This window comes from Narcine bancroftii, chromosome 3, assembly GCF_036971445.1.
Source record: "Narcine bancroftii isolate sNarBan1 chromosome 3, sNarBan1.hap1, whole genome shotgun sequence".
NCBI classification, from domain to species: Eukaryota; Metazoa; Chordata; class Chondrichthyes; order Torpediniformes; family Narcinidae; genus Narcine; species Narcine bancroftii.
In genome coordinates, this window is record NC_091471.1 from 145,827,742 (window position 1) to 145,841,579 (window position 13,838).

Here is a 13,838-nt window from a genome sequence, read left to right on the forward strand (position 1 = left end):
TTTGAATCCTGTCTCATAATTATTTGATATTCACCCTATGATAGTGGTATCATCAGTCAATTTGATGGAGTTGGAATAGTATTTGGCTGTAGCGAGGGTATAGTTGAAGGGCGCTGATCTTGAGTGTGATCGTGGATGAGTTGTTGCTCTCTGTCTTTACTGATTGTGGTCTGTGAGACAAACTTCAAAGGTCTTGTTGTAGAAGTGGGTGCTGAGGCCAAGATCACGAAGTTCGAGGTAAAATATGAAAGTCTTCAGATGTTGTTATTGAAATAAAAACACAATGATGGATAAACTCAGCTGGTCAAACAGCAGACTTTTTATGGCAATGACAAAGATACATAACTACTGTTTTGGGTTTGAGTCCTTCATCAGGGAGAAGGAAAATGTAGGCAGGTGCATAGGAGGAGCACAGGCCCACAGCATAGAGATAATAGGTGATAAGGGAGGGAGAGCACAATAGTAAATGGTGGGGATTTCATTGATAACTCAATGGCCCACATTCCTTTACCTACCTTTCTTCACGATTCTCTTCCAGAGTGATTTTTAAATACTTTTCTTTTTGTGAAGGCATCGTTTTCTTTTCTGTAACAACTTTAAAGTAACTTTAACAATATAAATTTACTCAATGAACACTTTTTTTGATAAAATCACTGGGAGTGCGCTGCGTTCCTTACGGCATAATGTGATGTTCCCTAGTTGATTATTTCTTCAATGTTGTTCTCATCTCAGGCAGCATCTGTTTATCTAAAGAGCAATGATGAACTTTCATTAATAGTTCCACTAATTTTGATTCTTTGGATACTGGGATTTATAACATTGAATTATTAAGTAGAGAAGCTCTCAAATTTTATTTCCATTTATTCCAAGGGAAGAAATATCAGCTGGATCATGGTGCTGGTGTACACACTTTCATGTCATGTCTGCTTTGATCAGTATTTAATAAATGGGTTGTAAAGATAGAAATCTACCCCAGAGAATGTTTGGATGTGTATCTGTTGTTGTTAAAAATAACACATCAAATTTTTCTTCCTCTTTATGGAACCCCACTGTTTTGCTTAATTATCACCATACGTCCCTGTAATAAAGATCCATTGAAATGCAGAGAAGGTGGCAGGGTCAACGTGGATGCTGCCAATGGTTACACAACATGATTCTAAAGCAGTCAGCAAAGAGGAATAAAGGTCAAGAAGGATGCTTCAAGCATGAGTTACTTTTCAAAAGGCACTTGTTCAAACAATACTGAAGAGTGATCTGAGATATGAAACATATTGCAACGTAATATAGGGTGAAATGAAAGGTTAAGGAGCAAATGAGATGATGCATGAAGTAGGGTGAATAATGAGGTACCAAGGGGATACAAGACACAGCTGAGGTGACAATGTCAGCCCAAGTGATTACAAAGGATGTGAAAACGGCAGTCAATGGAGGTGACAGCAATAGTGGGAAAAGGCCACAAATAAACTGAGGTGACAAAAGGCAAAACTCAGAGCAGCAAAGAGTGGTGGATGGAAAAAACGTAACTCCTCTTCAAGTATTATTTCAACTTTGACCCTTGATAGAAAATAATGTTGGTTCAACATAAACATCGAAAAAGAAACAACTGCAGATGCTGGGAAACAAAATGCTTGAGACATTCTGCAGTTCAAACAGTCTCTCGCTTTGCCTTCTCTGAAAGTTTGTCTTAGCCATTGAATATTTCCAGGATTTACAGTTTTTATTTGAGACTCAGTTATTAATTAGTAATAGGTCTTCCAGAAGAATGATATATACAAGATCATAATGGGGTGTAGAGTGGATTGTGGAGGGTCATGTGGTCTCTCCAGCTGGAACAAGGTGGGAGTGTGGATTGCAGTGGGCCATGTGACTTCTCCAGCTGGAGCTGAGTTGGAAGTCAACTCCTGCCAATCAAGGGTTAAATCTGCCCACCTGTGAGGCTGATGCATGATTGGTCCTGGCAGCTGATGTGTGATTGGTCCTCCAAGTGCCAAACAAAGGCTAGATACGCCCTCAGGTGAGGCTAACTTATGATTGGGCCTCGCAGGTCACATGAGCAGGTCCTGCATTGAAAAGCAGCATGTGCTGTCTCTTTTTTTTTCTCTTTATCTATTGCTGGCTTCAAACCATCCCTGAAACTTAGGCTGTAGCCAGTTCTGGAAGGCTGACTAAAATGGGCCAGTCCTGGATCTCGAGCTGTAGTCAATGCTGGAAACCAGGTTTATATGCATATATTTGTTAGTTGTGACCATTACTAAGCTCCAGGCTGCTGGCAGCTCCAGAGGGCTGACTGCAATGGGCCCGTCACCAATGCTGGAAACCAGGTTTATATGTATGTACTCTATTTGTTTTACTGTATACAATGCCTGTAGGTGGTGGGAACTGAACAAGTTAAAGCCTTGTTTCTCAGTATATGATGCCAGTGTGCTGTGTACTTGCATCTCTTCCATTTGCCATTCATCTGGCATGGCCCCTATGCTCCTAGATGAAACAAACAGGATTCCCCTTGTCCTTTTCTATTACCCCACTAGCCTCTGCATCTTTATCTTTCATAATTTTCCCCACCTACAACAGGATCCAACCACTAGATACATTTTCCTCTCTCTCCTCCCCTCTTCAGTCCCTGAGTGCTCCTTCCATGACTCCCTCATCTATTTATCCAGTCCCCCAACAACTTCCCCTGTGGCACCATAAAGTGCCACATTTGTGCCCACACTTCCTCCCTCACCACCATTCAGGGCCCCCAAAGAGTCCTTTCAAGTGAAGTTATCTATTTCATCTGGTGCTCCCTTTGTGGTCTTCTCTACATCGGAGAAACTGGGCACAGACTGGGAGATCGCTTTGCTCAACATCTTCACTCTGTCCTTATCAGTGACTGGGATCTTCAAGTGACCATTCACTTCAATTCCACACCCCACTCCCATGCTGACATGTCTGTCCATGGCCTCGGGTACTATCCCATCAAGACCATCCATAAATTAGAGGATCAACATGATTTTCCATCTGGACATTCTCCAACCAGATTACATTAACTGACTTCTCTGGTTTCTGCTAGCCTACACTCCATTCTCTCTCCCTTCCCTTCCCTTTCTCTTTGTCTTCTTTCCTTCAGCTCTCTCCAACCCTTTCTCTCTTCATTTAGAGTGGCAACCTCCCTGGTTGCTGCTATCCTTTATCTACTTATCTCTTGTCTATTCTCCACCCCATCCTCTTAACCCTTCCTCCATCATTTTATTAAAGCAACTGCCTACATTTTGCTAATACCTTGTTGATGGGCTCAAGCCTGAAATGTTAGTTATATATCTTTAAGTTTGCTACATAACATACACTGTTTGACAGGCTGAGTTTCTCCAGCATTGTGTTTTTACTTCAACCACAGTGTCTGCAGATTTTCATGTTTTACTTCATCCCAATGGTATAGTTACTGTGGCAAGATCTGACAAAAGTATATTGGTAATCATCAAAAACTAGGGGCAATGGTCAGTCAACCTGCATCTCCTGTGATGTGGGAGGAAACTGCAGAATATACAGAGGAAGCCCACTGGCAACAAGGAGAATGTGAAAATTACATTCAGACAGCATCCAAGATCAAGATTGAACCTAGGGCACTGGTGCTGAAAGCTACTGTCTCAATTACCTGCATCACTGTTCTGCCAGAGTGAATACAACCCAAATGAAGCAAATTCCTCTGAGAAGATAAAAGTGATAGAGAATACCTGTAAATGAATTAAATCTTAAATAATGTGAATGCATGACTCTTTCCAAAAATAGTTTGTAAATCTGCAATGTATATTTATAATGTAAAGATCTAAAATAGTTTTAACTGTTGTCCATATCACTTCATATTTCTTTGTTCCCTCCCAATTAAATATTGCAATATGGTTGTCAAATGATGTTCTTGCAGTCAAAGGCATCCTCCAATCAGAGCAACCCATTAGTTCATTCTGAGCACTTGCTCCTTCCATCATCACATTTAAATAGGAACCCAGTGACCTGTTCGACTTAGTGAATTGGAAACTGTCCAATGTTGCAAACATGGAAATCGATTGATCCAGGAGCATTGTGCTTTGCATGCAATTTCAGTTGGAGAACCATACCCTAAACATGCTGCGCAGATACAGGCCATTGTTGAGAATTTTTCCCCCTCGTTTCTGCACTTTCCCTTTTCAGCAGCCATTTTTGTTCTATTTTCTCTGTCTTATTTTAATTAAGCCTTCTGCCTTGGGCAATGCCCACTAATACACTCTGATGTCTACCTTGGCGCAATTCCTTTGATATTTCATCAAACACAAATTTTCTGATATATCCATTGAGAATTTCAATTTCCCAGTTTCCATCCATCTTTGCAAAATACTCTTATTGTTTTTGTTTGAGAATATTTTATGGTTTTTAGTTTGATAAATCCAACTCTAATTTTAAGGTTACATGTCATTAAGGATGGTCACAGAGGAAAAGCTTTGTTTGTATCTGTAGCATAGTATTTGTCTTCCTTGATTAAATCCCATTTAGTCTCCCAAACATAAGAGATCAAAACATATTTTCACAATTTATCTTTCAAACCTAAGTATCATTCTGGAAAATCCACTCTGCACCCATTCTAACGTTAATACATGTTTCCTGAGGTGTAGTTCTCACTGCAGAAAACATTAAGTTACACATCACTATTTGGAACACAGCTTCCTCTAAGCACTGGAATGGCCCATACACATTTGAATGTGATTTTATCTAATGGGCAGCACTCTTAGTCATATTTCTTGATTTTCTTGGCATGGACTAACTCAGTTGATTTTAAAACACATCAAAATGCTGGAGGAACTCAGTTGGTCTTTTCAGAGTCTATAGGAGACAAGGATATAATGCTGAGAGTCCTTCTTCAAAGAATAAGCAGAATGAACCAGAAGCAAGAAATCTCAGTCTCAGAATTCAGACAATGCTGGGTGGGGGAGGAATCCAGACTAACAAAAGGTGTTAATTGGATGAGATAAGAATTTATCATGCTTGTGTGAAAGGAGATGGTGGGGAAGTACTTCCATAAAAATAGGAATTAATAAATATTTAAATTCTGGTATTCTTTATAAAATTCAACAGGAACCCACCCATTACTCTATCATGAGCTCATAGCTTTCCTCAGCTCTACCTGAGTCAAAGGAGTATTCAGTTCAGTTCGCTCTTCCAAACTTAATCTAGGCAAAATTATCTGTGATAAGTATCTATTTTATTTTCATCTTTTAAAGATTCCAATTATATAATATGGAATAAAATTCTTAAATGGTACATTTATTTCTTGAGGTTTATAGGTAACATCATTAATATCCTTTTTAATTACATTAATTGTTCTTGAGACTTGTTCTGCTTTTAATTGCCAAGCAAGTACTATGTGATCTCTAGCCTAATTCAAAGAATATTTTTGTCCATGTAATGACTTTCCTTGTTATGTGTTTGTAATGTTATATTGAAGCTTTTAATTAATTGTCTGTGCTTATCTTCAGAACCCAATTTTTGAAGTCCATTTTCCAAAACTGCTATTCTCTCATATACTCCTTTTTAATTTTAGAAGTAAAGCTTATAATTTGACCTCTTAAATGCACTTTTAAAGCATACAAAATAATAAAATTATTTACCAAATTCAAATTTGTATCACAAAATTTCCAATTTGCATTCTAACAAACTTACAAAAATCTTTTCAATCATAGAATTCTATCCCCATAAAGTGAATTGGGATAAAAGTGAAATACTACCAATTATGTTCCTTTAATGAGAAAGATTAAGGCAGATTTGATTAAATGCAAAGATTTACCTTTGTCATTAATAGGATGAGTAAATTGTATTAAGATGACCTCACCAAAGCCTTCGACACCGTGAGCAGGAAAGGGCTTTGGCAAATACTAGAGCGCATCGGATGTCCCCCAAAGTTCCTCAACATGATTATCCAACTGCACGAAAACCAACAAGGTCGGGTCAGATACAGCAATGAGCTCTCTGAACCCTTCTCCATTAACAATGGCGTGAAGCAAGGCTGTGTTCTCGCACCAACCCTCTTTTCAATCTTCTTCAGCATGATGCTGAACCAAGCCATGAAAGACCCCAACAATGAAGACGCTGTTTATATCCGGTACCGCACGGATGGCAGTCTCTTCAATCTGAGGCGCCTGCAAGCTCACACCAAGACACAAGAGCAACTTGTCCGTGAACTACTCTTTGCAGACGATGCCGCTTTAGTTGTCCATTCAGAGCCAGCTCTTCAGCGCTTGACGTCCTGCTTTGCGGAAACTGCCAAAATGTTTGGCCTGGAAGTCAGCCTGAAGAAAACTGAGGTCCTCCATCAGCCAGCTCCCCACCATGACTACCAGCCCCCCCCACATCTCCATCGGGCACACAAAACTCAAAACGGTCAACCAGTTTATCTATCTCGGCTGCACCATTTCATCAGATGCAAGGATCGACAATGAGATAGACAACAGACTCGCCAAGGCAAATAGCGCCTTTGGAAGACTACACAAAAGAGTCTGGAAAAACAACCAACTGAAAAACCTCACAAAGATAAGCGTATACAGAGTCGTTGTCATACCCACACTCCTGTTCGGCTCCGAATCATGGGTCCTCTACCGGCATCACCTACGGCTCCTAGAACGCTTCCACCAGCGTTGTCTCCGCTCCATCCTCAACATCCATTGGAGCGCTTTCATCCCTAACGTCGAAGTACTCGAGATGGCAGAGGTCGACAGCATCGAGTCCACGCTGCTGAAGATCCAGCTGCGCTGGATGGGTCACGTCTCCAGAATGGAGGACCATCGACTTCCCAAGATCGTGTTATATGGCGAGCTCTCCACTGGCCACCATGACAGAGGTGCACCAAAGAAAAGGTACAAGGACTGCCTAAAGAAATCTCTTGGTGCCTGCCACATTGACCACTGGCAGTGGGCTGATATCGCCTCAAACCGTGCATCTTGGCGCCTCACAGTTTGGCGGGCAGCAACCTCCTTTGAAGAAGACCGCAGAGCCCACCTCACTGACAAAAGGCAAAGGAGGAAAAACCCAACACCCAACCCCAACCAACCAATTTTCCCCTGCAGCCACTGCAACCGTGTCTGCTTGTCCCGCATCGGACTTGTCAGCCACAAACGAGCCTGCAGCTGACGTGGACATTTATCCCCTCCATAAATCTTCGTCCGCGAAGCCAAGCCAAAGAAAAGAAATTGTATTAAGATGAATATTTTTCCATGTACTCAATATCTTTGTCAATTGATTCATTCCACTAGATTACTTCCAAAATCTTTTTTTTCAAGATTTAAATAAGGCTGTACGAGAATTTTTATGGAAGGGAAAATTAGTTAGAATAGCATTGCATAAATTGATCTGGAAATATGCTTTGGGAGGTTTTCAATTACCTAATTTTTCAGAATTATTATGAAGCTGCTCAATTAAAATTTATTAATTGTATGTTAGATGTTTCATATCCTCCCAGTTGGGCTAAAGTTGAATTAGCTAATATTTCAGAGTTTTATCCTCATCAGTTTATATTTAAGTGGAATCCTGTTTTGCTGCAGAAATATAATGTGCCGGTTTTACAGCATTTATTAGAAATTTGAACTAAAAGGAATCTTATTATAGGCGCAAAAGGAAAAATACCAATTCAAACTCCATTATATTAAAATAGACATTCCTTTTTCTTTGAATAATAGATTTTTAAAGGAATGGCAGATTCAAGGTGTAAAAGTGTTGGAGGATTGTTTTGAGAAAGGTAAATTTCTTTTAATCAACCTCGGGAAAAATTTGGAAAATCAGTGAATTCTTTATTTGTGTGCTATCAAGTTAGAGCATTCGTGGAAGATAATTTTGGAAGAGAAATGAAAATTCCCAAGTTAACGAAATTTGAATTTTTGATTTCTCATTGGTCAAATAAGGGTTTTATTTCTGATATGTACACATTGTTGCAGGATACTATGGATAAACCAAATTTAGATAAATCTAAGAGTAAGTGGGAAGGGAATTTAATTTGTGATATTGATCAGGAAAATTGGAAGATTATGATGGAGTGACTAAATTGTTTAATGTAAGATATAGTATGGTTAATTATAATTTTTTTACATCAGTTGTATCTGACCCCTGAGAAATTGAAAAAATGTGGATTTAATGATTCAAAGGTGTGTTTTAGATGTGGACAATGTACAGGAACTTTTTTTTACATTCAGTTTAGTTTTGAGATGAGGTTCAACCATTTTGGGAAAGAATTAGAGATCTAAATTTATTTTTGTTAGTTTATACTGCTTTTTTTTAATGATTTGGGGTTGGATAAGTTTCACATAGCTTTTCCTCATCTAGCATTGACTATTGTCCATAAATGTGTGGCGATATCATGGAAGGATGATGTTGAAGTGAATATAGTTCGTTGGCAATAATGAATTGAGATCCTGTATTTATATGGAAAAAATAACATAGTTTGTATGATCATTATAATTTTTTTGTTCAGCTGTGGTCGCCTTATTTGAAATGTATGTGTTTAGTAATATCTTAAGGTATTGTATGGTTTTTTTTGCACTTTTTTTGCTCCCCTTGTGGGGTTTGCTGAGGGTGGGGGGTGGGTGGTGGGTGGGTTGGACTAAGTTGAAGTTTATTTTGATTTCTATTTTATGTATTGTTTGATAATACTTTGAACATTTTAAATAAAGTTTGAAAAAAAAAATACCATCTCCATCTATAAATTGTTTTCTCCTTATCAGGCATTTCCATAATTATTAATAAAGGCGAATGATCAGTTAAAATTCTCACTTTAAATCAGCTTCAAGAATTCTAGGTTGCATTTGTGCTGAGATTTAAAATAAGTCAATTCTAGAATAAGAATCATACTTAATCAAATAAAATGAATAATCTTTCTCTCTAGGATGAATCCTCCTTCAAATGTCTATTAAATTCAAATCTCTCATTAGAACCAATTAAGATTTTGCTGCTTTTTTCTTGTTGCTACTCAAGTAGACGGAAGGCTTGTTTCTTCTCTGGACAGGACGGCTTTGTAAGGTGAGCCTGGTGGGCAGCTCGCTTCTTTGCCAGCAGCTCCTGGATTTCCTGGCTGTTTTCGTCAAACCAGTCCTTGTTTTTCCTGGAGGAGAAGCCCAGTACCTCTTCAGTGGATTGCAGTATGGTAGCCTTCAACTGATCCCAGAGGGTTTCAGGGGACGGGTCCGTGAGGCGGGTTGCAACGTCGAGCTTTGCTTTGAGGTTTGCCTGGAAGTTTCCTCTCGCTTTGTCTGACTGCAGTTTTCCAACATTGAACCTCTTTCTGGGGGCTTTATTGTTCCTGGGCTTTGGCTTGAAGTGAAGGTTGAGCTTGCAGCGAACCAGCCGGTGGTCAGTGTGGCATTCCGCGCTAGGCATGACCCTGGTGTGGAGCACATCTTGTTTGTCACTTTCTCGCACCAGGATGTAGTCCAGGAGGTGCCAGTGTTTGGATCGGGGATGCATCCAGGTGGTCTTAAGGCTGTCCCTCTGCTGAAAAAGGGTGTTTGTAATGACAAGCCGCTGTTCTGCGCAGAGCTCCAACAGGAGGCGCCCATTGTCGTTGCACTTGCCGACGCCATGCTTGCCCAGGATTCCTGGCCAGGTTTCTGAGTCTTTGCCGACACGAGCGTTGAAGTCGCCCAGGATGACAACCTTGTCGGCTGTAGGGGTACGTTGGATGAGGTTGCGCAGGTCGGTGTAGAACTTGTTCTTTTCTGCTGGTTCCGCCTGGAGGGTTGGAGCATAGACACTGATGAGGGTGATGTGACGCTTGTTTTGAAGTGGGAGTCGCATGGACATGATTCGGTCCGAGAGGCCTGTCGGAAGGTTTTCGAGTTTGGAGGCAATGAAGCTCTTGACCATGAAGCCTACACCAGATGTCCCCCAAAGTTCCTCAACATGATTATCCAACTGCACGAAAACCAACAAGGTCGGGTCAGATACAGCAATGAGCTCTCTGAACCCTTCTCCATTAACAATGGCGTGAAGCAAGGCTGTGTTCTCGCACCAACCCTCTTTTCAATCTTCTTCAGCATGATGCTGAACCAAGCCATGAAAGACCCCAACAATGAAGACGCTGTTTACATCCGGTACCGCACGGATGGCAGTCTCTTCAATCTGAGGCGCCTGCAAGCTCACACCAAGACACAAGAGAAACTTGTCCGTGAACTACTCTTTGCAGATGATGCCGCTTTAGTTGCCCATTCAGAGCCAGCTCTTCAGCGCTTGACGTCCTGCTTTGCGGAAACTGCCAAAATGTTTGGCCTGGAAGTCAGCCTGAAGAAAACTGAGGTCCTCCATCAGCCAGCTCCCCACCATGACTACCAGCCCCCCCACATCTCCATCGGGCACACAAAACTCAAAACGGTCAACCAGTTTACCTATCTCGGCTGCACCATTTCATCAGATGCAAGGATCGACAATGAGATAGACAACAGACTCGCCAAGGCAAATAGCGCCTTTGGAAGACTACACAAAAGAGTCTGGAAAAACAACCAACTGAAAAACCTCACAAAGATAAGCGTATACAGAGCCGTTGTCATACCCACACTCCTGTTCGGCTCCGAATCATGGGTCCTCTACCGGCATCACCTACGGCTCCTAGAACGCTTCCACCAGCGTTGTCTCCGCTCCATCCTCAACATCCATTGGAGCGCTCACACCCCTAACGTCGAGGTACTCGAGATGGCAGAGGTCGACAGCATCGAGTCCACGCTGCTGAAGATCCAGCTGCGCTGGATGGGTCACGTCTCCAGAATGGAGGACCATCGCCTTCCCAAGATCGTATTATATGGCGAGCTCTCCACTGGCCACCGTGACAGAGGTGCACCAAAGAAAAGGTACAAGGACTGCCTAAAGAAATCTCTTGGTGCCTGCCACATTGACCACCGCCAGTGGGCTGATAACGCCTCAAACCGTGCATCTTGGCGCCTCACAGTTTGGCGGGCAGCAGCCTCCTTTGAAGAAGACCGCAGAGCCCACCTCACTGACAAAAGGCAAAGGAGGAAAAACCCAACACCCAACCCCAACCAACCAATTTTCCCTTGCAACCGCTGCAATCGTGTCTGCCTGTCCCGCATCGGACTGGTCAGCCACAAACGAGCCTGCAGCTGACGTGGACTTTTTACCCCCTCCATAAATCTTCGTCCGCGAAGCCAAGCCAAAGAAAGACTCAAGTAGATGTATCTAATAAAAGATCTAAATAAAAATTAAAATATCCTCCCATTAAAATATTATCATGCGCCTCTGCTAAATTAAGAAATGTTTCTTGAATAAATTTCTCATCATGAATATTTACAGCATACAAATTTTAAAAAGTCCTCAATTCAGAGTCTATTTGACTGTCATATCTCCCTTCTAGATCCATCACAACATTTTGAATTTTAATTGGAAGATTCTTTTTGATCAAAATGGCCACACCTCTTGCCTTAGAATTAAACAAGGAAGACACTACATGTCCAACCAATCCCTTTTTAATTTCAAGTATTATTTTCAGTCAAATGTGTTTCTTGATGAAAAGCTACATCAAATCCCATTTTATTAATATATGTTAACATCCTCTTCCTTTTTACTCCTGCTTAACCCATTAACATTAAAATTTACTAACTTCATTACCTTACTCATCTTGATAAAATATAATCAATCCCCTTCTGTTACCTCCCCCCACAAGTCTCCTCCTAATTCCATGCTTTAATATCCTATGTGCCAGTATGTAGCTCCAGCAATCCAAATAGAAGAAAAAAGACAGACATTCAGAAAATATATAATTCCACTCTAATAACTATATTTATATAAAAGAAAACCTCCCTACAAGTGTACAACACACCTTCCCTCCATTTTATGGATTGTGACCAAGGTCACAAAAACACACACCTAATCCTGCAGCAATCAGCCCCTCCCATTCTTCCCGACTCCCTGGGTACATTTGATACTGAAAGTTTTAATTGATTAGTTATCCACAACTAATAGAACTTCCCAGAAATCAAAAAGGAAGAAGCAACAAAAAAAAAATCTTATTTTCATTTCTTTTACCTTACAAACTTCCCCTTTACCAATAATAATGAAACAAGAAAAATAAAGTTAATCCCATCAGAGATCCCATCAGTATCTTCTTGGGGCTTCTCTTGAGGGAGATCCGGACAAATTCAAATTGGAAAATAATCTATTTTGGTCTCCAAGTACAAAAATCTTCAAATTTGCAGGGTAACATAGGACAAATTTATAACCTTTATCGAAAGGAGCTTTATTAACTGTGTTGAATTCTTTCTTTCTCTTCAGTAGATCTTCACTCAGGTTGGGATCGATTAAAATTCTAATTCCATCCCATTGAAGCAGGCCTTGCTGTTCCCCTTGCCCCCTTCACAGTAAGACTTAAAACCTTCTCTCTGTCTTGATAATATTAACATTTAATGAATATAGAATGTGCTCTCTGATTTGGAAGAGATTTTGGTCTCAGAGCTCTGTGAGCTCTTTCAATTTCAATAGGATTTTCAAAATTTTGCTCTCCCAAAACTTCAGGGATCCACTTCTGAAAAAAGTGAATTGCATCTGGACTTTCTTTTCTTTCCTGAAGGCCTACTATTTTAATATTATTCCTTCTGAAGTTTTCTAATACATCCACTTTCTCTAAAAACCTTTTGATTCACTGTAATTAAGCCAATAGATGTATTTTTCCACTGTCATTACTGTCTTTAACATGTTGCATTTCCTCCTATACACTTGCAATTTTCTCATCCATTTTCTCCCCTTTATTCTTCATTTTATTCACAACCTCTAACACTCTATTAGTTTCCCCTTTCATTTCTTCCTTCAATCCTTTCAATTCTTCTTTCATTTCCCCTTTCATTACTTTAAACTGATGCATTATAATTGTGGTTAAATCTACTTTAGCCTGTGAAATCGTTTTAACTTTAATTACCCTCTCTTCCTGTTGTTGTTCTCCTTCATCTTCAGTTACAGAACCTCCTCTGGGGCCTGACCCTTCATCACCGGTGCTGAGGTAGAGGCCCCTGACTTCTTGCCCTACTCCTAGTAGTGCTTTGTGTTTTACTGTTCTGCACATGTGCAGTTCAGTTCCAAGTTCTCCATCTCTCCATTGTTGTGGATGAGTGACATTGGTAGAGAGTTCTTCAAGAGGATCACTCAGCCGGGAAGCAGCCTGAGCGCTCATTCCCTGCTTCATCATCAAGGTAGGCCTCAGATCTCTTCTCACCCTTTCTTCTCTTCGGGCTCCAGATACAGCTGTAGGTAGTTTATCTTTTTTTGAGGCATTTTTAATGTAAAGTAGAAGTATTTAAAATATTCTAAACATATTAATTAATTTAAAACATTTTCTTAACACTTTTTTAAACTAATTTATCAAAGGAGTCCGGTCCTTATGTTTTGCTCCTATGGCATCACATGACGTCCCTGTTATTTGCCACTCTCCAATCCTCCAGAACCTCCCCTCTGGTCAAAGAGGAAAAGATCATAGCTACTGCCCCAGTTATTTTTCCTCTCACTTCCCAGCAGCCTGGGGTATATTGTGTCTGGCCCCAGGGACTTGTCAATCTTGATGCTTTTAAGAAGATCCAATTTTCAGTTTGTCCAGCAAATTATGTCAGAGGCTCGATCCTGTAGGTCACCTGGGCTGAGACGGAGACCCACGTGGGATGTCCAGTCCTGTGGGCTGGTGGGTTCAGGGTGAAAGTTCATGTCGAAGGCTCAATTCTGTAGGTCACCGAGGCCAAGGTGGAGACCCGTATCAGGAGCTTGGTCCTGTAAACCGTCACGGCCAGAGTGGAAAAGTGCATGAGAGGTCATCAAGGCAGCAGTCTCCAGGGATGTGAGCTTTGTTTGCAGCATTG

The 13,838-nt window shown here is 40.8% G+C and overlaps 1 protein-coding gene across 2 annotated transcripts in view; it reads left to right on the forward strand.

The window, feature by feature from the left end:
• LOC138757679 (uncharacterized) overlaps positions 1-13,838 on the forward strand; it is a 103,952-nt gene that overhangs the window by 69,896 nt on the left and 20,218 nt on the right. The window lies entirely within an intron of this gene.